This window comes from Anabrus simplex, chromosome 14, assembly GCF_040414725.1.
Source record: "Anabrus simplex isolate iqAnaSimp1 chromosome 14, ASM4041472v1, whole genome shotgun sequence".
Taxonomy (NCBI): Eukaryota; Metazoa; Arthropoda; class Insecta; order Orthoptera; family Tettigoniidae; genus Anabrus; species Anabrus simplex.
In genome coordinates this window covers 32,897,881-32,911,336 of record NC_090278.1, presented here as the reverse complement: position 1 = coordinate 32,911,336, position 13,456 = coordinate 32,897,881, and positions in this window count along the sequence as shown.

The following is a 13,456-nucleotide window of genomic DNA, read 5'->3' as shown; positions in this document are numbered from 1 at the left end:
CGTGGATTTTGCACCCCCTTTAGACATCAAGCATCATTGTGCTTTATAAGTGGTTCCTTGGTCGGTAATAATGTTATTTTCGATCTGTATTGAGTCCGATCCACTGGTTTTTGTTTGTTTGTTTTGTGTTTTGTTGAGTTCCTATCCATCCATTCATTCTTCATGCCATAATTTATTTTTATTTTGGTCAGTGGATGCCTTTGCAATTTTTGTTCTTTCATTTCGTACCATTAGGGGCCGATGACCTTCGATGTTAGGCCCCTTAAAACAACAAGCATCATCATCATCATCATCATCAACCATGGCTACCAGGCGGGCGTTTCAGTATGAATTCGTGAGGGTTGGACGTTAACGAACTGACGAGCTTTTCCCTTTCAAATATGGAGAGGTAATGCCAATCGTTATTTTTAGAGAAAGTACAATTGCGCAACAATCCTCTATTTACACTGATCAGAGAGAGAAAATTGAATGGTTCCAACACTTCCAAAAATGAAGGTATCGGCCAAATAAATACAAGGGCCACGAAGGGCGTGAAAATGAAAGCTCTAAAACCGCCGGGTCGGAAAAGAACAAGAGTTGACCAAGGGAAGTCGGATAGGATATAAACAAATGAGCAGCCTGGCACAAGTATGTAGAAGCAGTGCCAGAACTCAGCTAAGGGCCAATTGGTCGCCTACCCACGCTCCCAATTTAAGACCCTCTTACGCCTCTTACGACAGGCAAGGGATACCGTGGATGTATTCTATCACCCCCAACCAAAAACTGGTTCGATAGAAGGCAATTCGGTTTTAGGAAAGGTTATTCCACTGAAGCTCAACTTGTAGGATTCCAGCAAGATATAGCAGATATCTTGGATTCTGGAGGTCAAATGGACTGTATCTCGATTGACCTGTCTAAAGCATTTGATAGGGTGGATCACGGGAGACTACTGGCAAAAATGAGTGCAATTGGACTAGACAAAGAGTGACTGAATGGGTTGCTATATTTCTAGAAAATAGATCTCAGAGAATTAGAGTAGGTGAAGCTTTATCTGACCCTGTAATAATTAAGAGGGGAATTCCTCAAGGCAGTATTATCGGACCTTTATGTTTTCTTATATTGTATATAAATGATATGAGTAAATGAGTGGAATCGGAAGTAAGGCTTTTTGCGGATGATGTTATTCTCTATAGAGTGATAAATAAGTTACAAGATTGTGAGCAACTGCAACGTGATCTCGAAAATGTTGTGAGATGGACAGCAGGCAATGGTATGTTGATAAACGGGGTTAAAAGTCAGGTTGTGAGTTTCACAAATAGGAAAAGTCCTCACAGTTTTAATTACTGCGTTAATGGGCTGAAAGTTCCTTTTGGGGATCATTGTAGGTATCTAGGTGTTAATATAAGCAAAGATCTTCATTGGGGTAATCACATAAATATGATTATAAATAAAGGGTACAGATCTCTACACATGGTTATGAGGGTGTTTAGGGGTTGTAGTAAGGATGTAAAGGAGAGTGCATATAAGTCTTTGGTATGACCCCAACTAGAGTATGGTTCCAGTGTATGGGACCCTCACCAGGATTACCTGATTCAAGAACTGGAAAAAATCCAAAGAAAAGCAGCTCGATTTGTTCTGGGTGATTTCCAACAAAAGAGTAGCGTTACAAAAATGTTGCAATGTTTGGGTTGGGAAGAATTGAGAGAAAGAAGAAGAGCTGCTCGACTAAGTGGTATGTTCCGAGCTGTCAGCGGAGAGATGGCGTGGAATGACATTAGTAGACGAATAAGTTTGAGTGGCGTTTATAAAAGTAGGAAAGATCACAATATGAAGATAAAGTTGTAATTCAAGAGGACAAACTGGGGAAAATATTTCTTTTATAGGAAGGGGAGTTAGGGATTGGAATAACTAACCAAGGGAGATGTTCAATAAATTTCCAGTTTCTTTGAAATCATTTAGGAAAAGGCTAGGAAAGCAACAGATAGGGAATTTGCCACCTGGGCGACTGCCCTAAATGCAGATCAGTATTGATTGATTGATTGATTGATTGATTGATTGATTGATTGATTGATTGATTGATTGATTGATTGATTGATTGATTGATTGATTGATTGATTGATTGATTGATTGATTGATTGATTGATTGATTGATTGATTGATTGATTGATTGATTGATTGATTGATTGATTGATTGATTGATTGATTGATTGATTGATTGATTGATTGATTGATTGATTGATTGATTGATTGATTGATTGATTGATTGATTGATTGATTGATTGATTGATTGATTGATTGATTGATTGATTGATTGATTGATTGATTGATTGATTGATTGATTGATTGATTGATTGATTGATTGATTGATTGATTGATTGATTGATTGATTGATTGATTGATTGATTGATTGATTGATTGATTGATTGATTGATTGATTGATTGATTGGGAGGGGTGAGATATGGAGAAGTATTATCGCAATGTGTTGATAACCAGTAGAGTGGTGTGGATTTAATACATCAGTCTCGTGGCCTTATTTAACTGGACGTCAATCTTCTTCGCGTGACAACTGCTAAGCCAAGTTCACACACAGTATTCATCTTCAGAGTAGACTGGGCCAAGTACAACTGTTCAGAGACACAAATGGTCAGTTTACTCTAAGCACTGCTGAGTTCACCCAATGACATAACAATGTAGCCAATGTCATTCATCAGCGGATATGTTCGGGCAAAGGTCTTGTCAGCAAGCATAAACCCTACTATAGATATGTTCCGCAACCGGCTTACGATGATCAGGAGTAGAATATGTACTAGGACAGACTGGCGGAACAAGTCGCAAACAACCTGGCTTTGTACTCTGATACAACTTGAAGGAATCAAATGTTATAAGAATGATCGAAAATGCAACCCCAGCTCCTGAAAACATACATGTACAAGGGATTGGAATAAATTATCTAGGAAAATATTCGATGAATTTCCAGGTTCTTTGAAATCATCCAAGAAAAACTAGGTAAACAATTGATTGATTGATTGATTGATTGATTGATTGATTGATTGATTGATTGATTGATTGATTGATTGATTGATTGATTGATTGATTGATTGATTGATTGATTGATTGATTGATTGATTGACCATCACATCCCTCCATATAGGGTTGGCGCCAGGAAGGGCATCCGAACGTAAAACAGGGCCAAATCCATATGCGCGACGTAGTTCGCACCCGCGACCGCATAGGTGTGGGGAAAAGCGGTAGGAAAGGAAGAATAAGAAGACACCTTGTCCTTGTGGCTGTCTCCTCATGGGGATTATTATTATTATTATTATTATTATTATTATTATTATTATTATTATTATTATTATTATTATTATTATTATTATTATTATTATGTGCGCATTATTTCAAGACTTCCACATGAAATGACCGGGATCTTAGGTAATCGGGTACCGAAAGTTTAGTGGACAACTTTTTGCTGTTCTTTAATACAAATGTATTGTTAGTAGATTTCATAGTATATTTGCTCTATGGAAATCTCACGAATCATATAGTTATGAGGGCATTTAGGATTTGAAATAAGAATGGTTAATGAAGGGCGTATAATTCGTTGGTAAGACCCCAGTTAGAGTATGTTTCTATCAAGTAGGAGCCTCAGCAGGACTACTTGATTCAAGAACTGCAAAAGATCCTAATGAAATAAGGACGATTTGCTCTGGTTGATTTCCGATAAAAGAGTAGTATTACGAACACTTTGCAAACTTTGGGCTGGAAAGACTTTGGGCAAAAGAGACGAGCTGCTCGACTAAGTGCAATAGTTCAGTGGAAGCTTGAGTGGGGTGTTCAAAGGTACAAAAGATTATATTTCATTTGGAATGAATTATGATTCAGGTTTCCAAATAATTGGAGATTTTCTAAACTGAAAAAGCTTGCAAAAGAATGACATTATTTTATAATCTTGTATTTACCTAAATTAAGCACTTCCTTAGCTCGAGGGATTTTTTTAAGTAAGGGTCGTTTGACAATAGAAATAAAAGTGATTGTGTTATTGCCAAAACCTTTTTATTGTGACCTGTTTATACATTAAGCTAATTATTCTACATGGTTACCGTGTTTGGTTAAGCATTCATCATAGCGCTCCACTAATTTTATATCCCCTTATTGTAAAACTCTGCCGCCTGTGATTGAACTAATATTTTCGTCGGTGTCAAACCGCTGACCAGCTTTAGGTAAAGGAACATGTGATAATCGCTCCGGGATGTACTGCGGATCGTCCATTTGCCCCCTTACAAAATATCGGTTTTACTCTTGAGTTTGAGCAGGAGAATGAGGCCGTGCATTGTCATGCAGCAACAAAACTCCAGATGACAGTAGGCCACGTCGCTTATTCTGCACAACATGCCGATAAATGACCGCAGCTGACACGTTCCCTGCTGTAAAAATATGAATCACAGACCTTATTTCACACTCGGCGGGACGTCCAGTTATCTGAAACATTCCAACTGTCCGCACAGAACCGTACGCTATGTTGTTACGACAGCAAGTAGTGTCGTTTCATGCCCAAGGCATGCCGAGAGACATTGTACGAGCGCATTTCGACAGGCGCATGAACTTAAGAAAGCCTCAGCTTAAAATAACCCTCGTATAATTGTTTGAGATAAATGTGTTTTTTATCTGAATATTATTACAAAGATTGCAATGGAATCTTCTGAATTTTCCATACGGAGAGCATGATTAGTACCCATTCCTTATTGGTTATATAGAAGGCTCGTAAGTATACGCCTCTTAGAAAAAGTCGTACCGAGCTCGATAGCTGCAGTCGCTTAAGTGCGGCCAGTATCCAGTATTCGGGAGATAGTAGGTTCGAACCCCACTGTCGGCAGCCCTGAAAATGGTTTTCCGTGGTTTCCCATTTTCACACCAGGCAAATGCTGGGGCTGTACCTTAATTAAGGCCACGGCCGCTTCCTTCCCACTCCTAGCCCTTTCCTGTCCCATTGTCGCCATAAGACCTACCTGTGTCGGTGCGACGTAAAACAACTAGCAAAAAAAAAAGAAAAAAAAGAAAAAGTCGTTCCTTATCTCCATATCTATTCAATCTATACGTAAATAAAGCAATGGTCAGAGTAAGAGGGGAACTAGTAGTTGGAGAAAATTCACAGGAATAAAACTGTCATATTAAGATTTTCCGATGACATAGCATTAATTCCAGAGAATGTGCGAGATTTACAAATGATTCTTCATATGATGAATAAAATACTGGAAAAAGAATGTAGCCTAACATGGAAATGAATAAAGAATAGCCAAAAATGTACAGAGATAAGACTAAGAATGAAACATTACAGGAAGTGTCTTAATTTACATACATAGGAAGTAAAATCAGGAGTGATGGAAACATTTGTCGAGAGATATTAAGTAGGATTGCTCAAGCTAAGAATGCTTTAAGAAGAAGGACCTTTTTACTGCAAAGTGTATAGGTGAGGAAACAACTGTTGAATACCTATATATGGAGTATTTCTTTATATGGAAGTCAAACTTAGACATTTGGTGCAAGGGAAAAAAGAGACTACTTGTATTTGAAGCTTGTTGTATAGGTGATTACTGAAAATTTGTTGGAGAGAAATGATCATGAATGAAGAGGTGTTTGGAGGAGAAGGAGAGAGAAGACGTTTTATGACAGAAATAAAAAGATGCCTGGATCATCCAATAGGCCATATACTTAGACAGGGTGTATTATTGAAGAAAATAACAAACGGTTCCATAGAGGGAAAACATTATAGAGGACGACGAAGATTAGAGTACATAAAGCAAATATTAGACGACATGAGATGTGATTTCTACAACGAACTGAAAAATAAAGCAGAGAAACGTGATGAATGCAGAGCTGCTGCCAACCAGCTGATGACTGCAAAGAGAGAGGGGGGGGGGGGGTTAAGAAAGAAAATTGAATTGAATTGAATTGAATTGAATTGAATTGAATTGAATTGAATTGAATTGATAATGATGATATACATGCCACTGAGGCTGAAAAGCCCCTTTATGTACCGTCTACTTATAACACAATACAAGTTTATGAATATGCTAACTACATTTTATAATATTAAAATATTAAATTAAACATTGTTTGTCCAGCCCTTGTCCCCTTTCCCTACGGGGTCGGGTATGAGGTGAGATGAATTTGTCGTGGCGGTTTTTTATGACCGGATGCCCTTCCTGACGTCAACCTCATCAGAGGAGTTAATGAGAGATGAAATGAATGACGTGATATATGATAGTAGGGAGAGGGTGAAACCCGGTGCCGGCACATAGCCTACTCCTGTTGAATAGCACCAAGGGGTCTGCTCAAGGCTTAACGTCCCCATCCGACGGACGAATCACCATCAACAGCGTCATATGCCCTCACTCCATATGAGCACTGCGGAGAGGTTTGGAATTTAATCCAGGCTTTTGGCACGCAATCTAGTGATTAGAAATTGTATACCACCACCTCCCCTACCCTGCCGGCCAACATTCTGATGGTGAAAATTTTTTCGACCAACGGGACTCGAACCGGCTAACCTCGGTGTTAGACCGTTTTAGACTTCAGCGCCTTAACGATCATGGCCACCAGGCGGGCTATTAAATTAAACATTAAACTTAAAAATTAAAATACAGGTACCAATTCCAATAAAATTAAAACATAAATCATATAAGAAGTAATAAAATATATCATTCGATTTTTTAATATTTTAGGCCACAAGAATCTCAGGAATATAAAAAATAGAAACAATTTTCTTAGAAATACACGAATATTGTTCCTCCAGGACCAATCATCAAACCTATTACTTCAATGGATTATAATAAGGAATGCTTGAACTCTAAGTGTCAAACTTCTCCTCACGTACATGTGTGTGCTGGCGTTCGTACGCTTCCATTCTGATTGTGGAGTAAATAATGAAACCGTTATTTTAGTCCTTCTGGATAGCAATCATGTCAATTCGTCTAGAATATACGTTCTCTGCCAAGCCGTGAAACTCCTCTTCCATCAGGAAATTTCTATCACGTAGAGCTAATTATATTGCTGATTTTACACTGTGGTGACAGATGTTTCTCAGTAATGACAGGAACTAAAGTGTACAAATTGAGTCAAATATTCCTTCATAGGAATCTGGCATATGGACGGCATCCCTTAAGTGCATATGAGTAGTGATTGTTGATTGATAGCTTTCTCTTTAACAAGAGAAACTCGAGTATCCTAACGAAACTCTCTAGCTACAGGATAATTCAAAGAGAATTTGTACTGTTAACTTCCCTCTCCTCATAAACATTTGCCGCCTTTGTGTTTCTCCATTAAAATGTCGTCTCTCTGAGGTGTTGTAAAGGGGAGTCTGTGGAGAAGGGGTGTGGATGGAAACCCAGAATTGTTCTGGGGTCAAGGGATCAAGTGAGCGAGCGAGTAGATAAAGAAACATCCACCTCCACTTCTCGGCACAGCGTGGGAGGAAATAAGAGAGCGTGGGTAGCGATATAAACAAGAGGTAGTTTCCTGGGATAATACAACTGAAAATCACCAATATAAACAATTGTAAATTACACATGTGTATAAATGGTTTCCCTAAATTCGCAATAATATTATTTGTATAGAATGTCCTGTTAAAGTAAACCAAATCAATGTTTCTAGTAGCCCTCGTACGTATGAAGAGTAGTAAATGATAGACATGATATAGGCTTTTAGGCTTATGCCGTGTCAAGAAAATCAGGTGAAATTCTTTACGTTTCACAGAGAACTTTGCTCTGCGTCATCAGAAGAAAATCTACACTGTCCTCGGAAAAGGCTTCTCAAACAATGAGGTGTTTGAATTTAGACCTTGTAATAGAAGTGGAAATAGTACGTTCATTCGTCACCAGATGGCTCCCCGGACGCGATACAGCGCTAGCGTTCGAAGCGGAAGCTGACAGAACCATCCCTGAAGCAAGGACAAATTGTCCCCACTTTTACATCGTGGGGTATATGAAATTCCCTGTACTTGCGGTAAGGTATACATCGGCCAAACATGCCGGTCCATTGGTACTCGTATCAAGAAACATGAACGTGATATTCATCTCAACCAGCCAGACAAATCTGCAATAGCTGAGCACGCGCTATAGTTGGGTCATTATGTCATGTTCCATCATGCTCGAGCTCTTACCCACACTAGGTCCAGGATTGTACGGGAAGCTCAGGATATACGTAGAAATCCTAAGAATGTCAACAGGGACAGTGGTTATCAATTAAGAAATACCTGGTTGCCAGCCATTAAGAATATACGTAGGTAGTTCCATTCGCTGTCCCTTCACTATTGTTATTTCGTTTCGGTGTTTTCGAAATTCGTACGTTCCTCATCGCCAGATGTTTCATTCCAGGCTTGTGTCAATGTCATACATTCGTATGTGTGGACACCTGTTATGTTATGTGACCCTCCAGACTGATTCCGATGGTTCCGTCAGCTTCCGCTTCGAACGCTAGTGCTATACCGCGTCCGGGGACCCATCTGGTGACGAATGAACATACTATTTCCACTTCTATTACAAGGTCTAAATTCAAACAACACATTGTTTGTGAAGCCTTTCTCGTAAACAGTCGAGATTTTCTTCTAATGACGCGAAGTTCTGTGCGAAACGTAAAGAATTTCTCATTATTTTCTTGACACGGCACAAGCCCAAAAGCCTATATCATGTCTATTAATACGGACATGAAAGCATCAACGGTACCTAGACAGTGTTGAGAGATGGACAGTGGACAATGGGATGAAGGTAAATGGAAAGAAGAAGTTGTAAGTTTCAACAAAGTGAACAATCCTTTTAATTACCATGTTGATTGGGTGTTAGAACGTCATGAAAAACACTGTAAGTACCCAGGTGTTAATGTAAGAAATGATCCTGATTGGGGTCATCATAGTAATGACATCGTTAAGAATGCTTACAGATATCTTCGTATGGCTATGAGAGTATTGAGGGGTTGTAGTAAGGATATAAAGGAGAGGGCATAATTGAGGAGCGTTTTATTCAAAACTGAGTATTTTCAGAAAACATCATGTTTCAGGAAATGTGTTTTTCTTTTCACTTAGAATCATATGCATGAAACATTTCAAATGTCCATCGATATTTTTTTTTTGCTAGTTGCTTTACGTCGCAACGACACAGAGAGGTCTTATGGCAACGGTGGCATAGGACTAGGAGTGAGAAGGAAACAACTGGGCCCTTAGTTAAGGACACCTGTCCGTGAAGACCACAATACAACAGTGAAAAATCACTATATTTGCCGTAATAATTTGGACAGGACAGCTTACTCTAGGTGGACAAAAATTATCACGTACAATTAGTAAACATTGTATGCTGTTAATAACTTCTTAGGTACTGGTGACAATTCTTGGTTAATTTTCTTAGACAGGGTACATTTTGCGATGTTTTTAAGACTCCTGACTCACTTCGAAATGTCCGAAACTACTCATGGGACATGAATAACATATTTACATCTACTAACGACAGAATGTGGGTATTAGACTTCAATAATGATACTTGTTAAAATAGTCTCTCTGTAGGAAAATTTCAATTATTTCTATTAAAATTTTCATAAATTTTGTCGAATATTTAATGGCCTGTTTTAAATAAATAAAGAGCTAAGCTCATGATTGTAATTCACAGTTACATAGTTGCCAAATTTCATTGGTCTATCTTCGTTGTTTACGGAGATATTGGAGTTACATTTTCGTACTTTGAATTGGTATCCTGTAAAATTATACTTTTTAGAATATTGATTTTGCTATTTCTGTTACCGTTAATGATAGACCAATGAAATTTTACACACTGTTTTAGTGTCAAATTACTATAAAAAATGGACTACAATAAAGAAAATAGCTCTTTATTTACGAAAATAAGGGCAATAGAATATTCAACAAACTTTATGAAAATTTCGATAAAAATATTTTAACTTTACTTACAAAAACTGTTTTACAAAATACTAAGATTGTAGTTAACTTTGTACCTATATTCCGTGGGTATTATCTATAAATGATATCACTCATGTCACATGAGTAGTTTCTGATTGTACCTTTCCTACACCTTGAAGTGAATTTGCAGTCATTATCTGTCATAAAAAAGGAACCATGAAGTATAATCTGTATCCAAGAAGCTAACAACAAGCTACAATGTACATTAATTGTACATGATAAATTTTGTCCACATAGAGTAAGTATATCTGTCCAAATTTTGATGGCACAAACAGTGATTTTCCACTACTGTACAGTGGTATTCACAGACAAGTGCCTTTAAGGTAAAATAATCGTTATTTTGCACCTCATCATATCTAGTTAATATTTTTGATCTTAATGGATTTACCAAACCTTGTTAAAACTTTTTTTTTTGCTAGGGGCTTTACGTCGCACCGACACAGATAGGTCTTACGGCGACGATGGGATAGGAAAGGCCTAGGAGTTGGAAGGAAGCGGCCGTGGCCTTAATTAAGGTACAGCCCCAGCATTTGCCTGGTGTGAAAATGGGAAACCACGGAAAACCATCTTCAGGGCTGCCGATAGTGGGATTCGAACCTACTATCTCCCGGATGCAAGCTCACAGCCGCACGCCTCTACGCGCACTGCCAACTCGCCCGGTTGTTAAAACTTCTCACACAAAAAGTCCTGTCTGGACTAGTACATCAGCTGTGAGTAATTAAAATGATTTGCCTGATGTGGATATGGAAAACCACGGGAAACCACATTCAGGGCTGCCGACAGTGGAGATCGAATCTACTATCTCGCGAATGCAAGCTCATAGCTGCATGACTCTAACCGCGCGGCCAACTCGCTCGGTAAAAAGCCCAATATCTACATCGCTCTGGACCTAATGATGCTCTCAAATACCTTTCAAAAATCGATCAACAGTCTGTAAGGGTATGGCTGATATTTTAACGTTGAAGACATTTCGCAGCAGACAAAGCAGGGGGCCCCATATTACGAAAAGCGTTAAATTAAGCAATTTCCTCAATTGTGCCTTATTTTGAAGGTCTAAAGGGCCCGGAAAAATTCCAAATTGTGAGCCTTGAATAGCTGTATCAAACTTAAAAATCCAATTTCGAAAATCACGTCCGGCCTAAATGAACTTACGGAAAAGCAGCCTAAAATCGCTTGTTTCTTTACCCGTCTTCGTTTTGACTGAAATACTGAACAAATCAAATTATTTACATAATTATTTCTATAATGTGTTCCTTGGTTCAATATCCCCAGGCTTTTCTTTTCATTTTTTGGAAAATGTCCACACCGAATGTAGTTTGAATGGCCTTAATGAAACTCTACATAGAATCACATTAGCGCTCGTAGCGGTAAAATAGGCAAACTGCTAATCTAATCCACGGCCGACTTGACGCGGCGCTCTAGCTACAACGCAGCGAGGGATCCAGTCAGCCGTGTCTAATAGAGCGGATAACGGTGATTAAGAAAAGGATTGTAATTTTAGGAATAAATTAAAACTATATTCTGATACTTCATAAAATTTCATAGCCCATACAACCAGGATATTTCCAGCATTGAGTTGCTCACCTGAATGGCTAGAACTGTAGATTTGTATGAAGAAATGTACTCCTTGAATGTGTAACTGAACGATATTTTTATAAATAGTAGAATTGACAGTAAAGATATGATGCGGGGCTAAGCAATGACATCCTGGCACTTTTAAAATGATCTCTGGTACTAATGAAGATTTTCCAATTAGTGCTACAACTGTAGAAGTCCGAATGAGCTCTTTGTTCTTAAATTACATTTAATTCCTGGCGCGGGGATATGTAACTCTACTCCAATCTCCGGTGACCTCCTTACAGACACAGTAATTGCCCTACAAAACTCCTCTAGTTCAAAGTTGTTCTAAAGGAGATGTATGTATCAAACTTAGTGTGCAAATTACTCTGTGGAACTGAAATAAAACTTTCCGCTTGTATCTGGAGCGACAGTTGGGGACATTCCTGATCTGTTTAAATTAAAACAAACTGTATACATTCCGAAATCCAAGACTAAAATATAGTCTTCTATATTACAATTGATTTCATATACTGGCTCTATATTTATTAACACGACGATGTGCAAGTGGATATACTGTTAAGATGTTGATATTTTTCTTGCTGTCTCTAGTGTGTGGCGCTGAAGACTTCGACTGTCAAGTATTAAAACTAACATCTCTTACCTAAGATAGCTGGCCTGTCGCCGTAAATTGCTGCTACAGTTCCGCCCCGCTCCCAGGACGAGGAAGCTTCAAGTGCATCCGTCACCCAAGCGACCTGAAATTTCGCCGGCAAGGAAACCCACCTCGCAGGAGAAGCTAAACTGCGGTAGTGCGAGCGGATTGTAGAGACAGCTCTGCTTGGCGTGGCTTAGACATTCGCAATTTTTAAACATTATCAAAGTCGTTCTAAGGAATAATTAGCAAATGTTAATACAACGTTCTTTACCCCAGCAGCGCTGGGGTAGATGGGGTTCAGTGCACGCCACTGCGTGGTCGTCTTGAAAATATTTGGACCAAGTGCTCATCTTCTCCAGTGAATTTTAACATCCGCATTTAAAGGGTCGATAACCATCCTTATAAACCACACCTCTAGACCATAACAACCATCTTTAAACTACCCTCTTTTCATTTAAGTATTCAAAAATATTTCGTGAAATATTGGTTAAGATACTCTTATCCTTGTAGCAGCCTACAAGTGCTGCAGGTAGATATATATTATATATAAAGGGTTTTGCTCTCTAACGAGTACGTAGAGCCATTATTTAGCACTGGACGTCTTGCTCTTCTTATCTTCCCAAAACTTCCTCAACCTTTCACTATGGGCTTGTCTTCACTCCTGTGTCCAAGCACTTCCGAGTTTCAAGTTTCTGGCTGTTGGGTTCTTGCATATGAACTTATGTCAATTGATTTTCTTCTGAATGTGGTCCGTATAGTTGCCAGAGGGCCAATATTGATTTCTACAAGGTCTCTTTGAGTGTCTACCAACCAGCGTAATTTAATTTTGTCGGCTTCCGTTTATGATGAAAAAGATTTTTTTGGTCAGTTGAGAGTCGTCCATTCGTGCTGTGTGTCCGTAAAATTTCATGCGCTTCTTCCGTGCAACTGAGGAGAATCGCTCAGTCATAGAATACAGTTCTTCTGAGCTTTTACTCATCCAGATACCGTCTTGAATCTTGGGTCCAAATATCTTCCTGAGTATCTGCAGTTCTATTTTCTCTGATTCCTTGGTGGTTGCATAGGGAGTGTTTGTGGGAGAACAACTGTGAGACAGTTGCGGAGTTTGGCTTTGGTGGAACGTGAATTCTCATTGTACATATTCCAAGTGATGGAAGATATCTATTATTATTATTATTATTATTATTATTATTATTATTATTATTATTATTATCCGGCCCGGAGGACCTCCAGAGTTTGTACTGGGTTTATACCCGATAGCTTTCGAAGAAAGAAGCGGTGGGCCAAGGGAATGGGGCTTGAA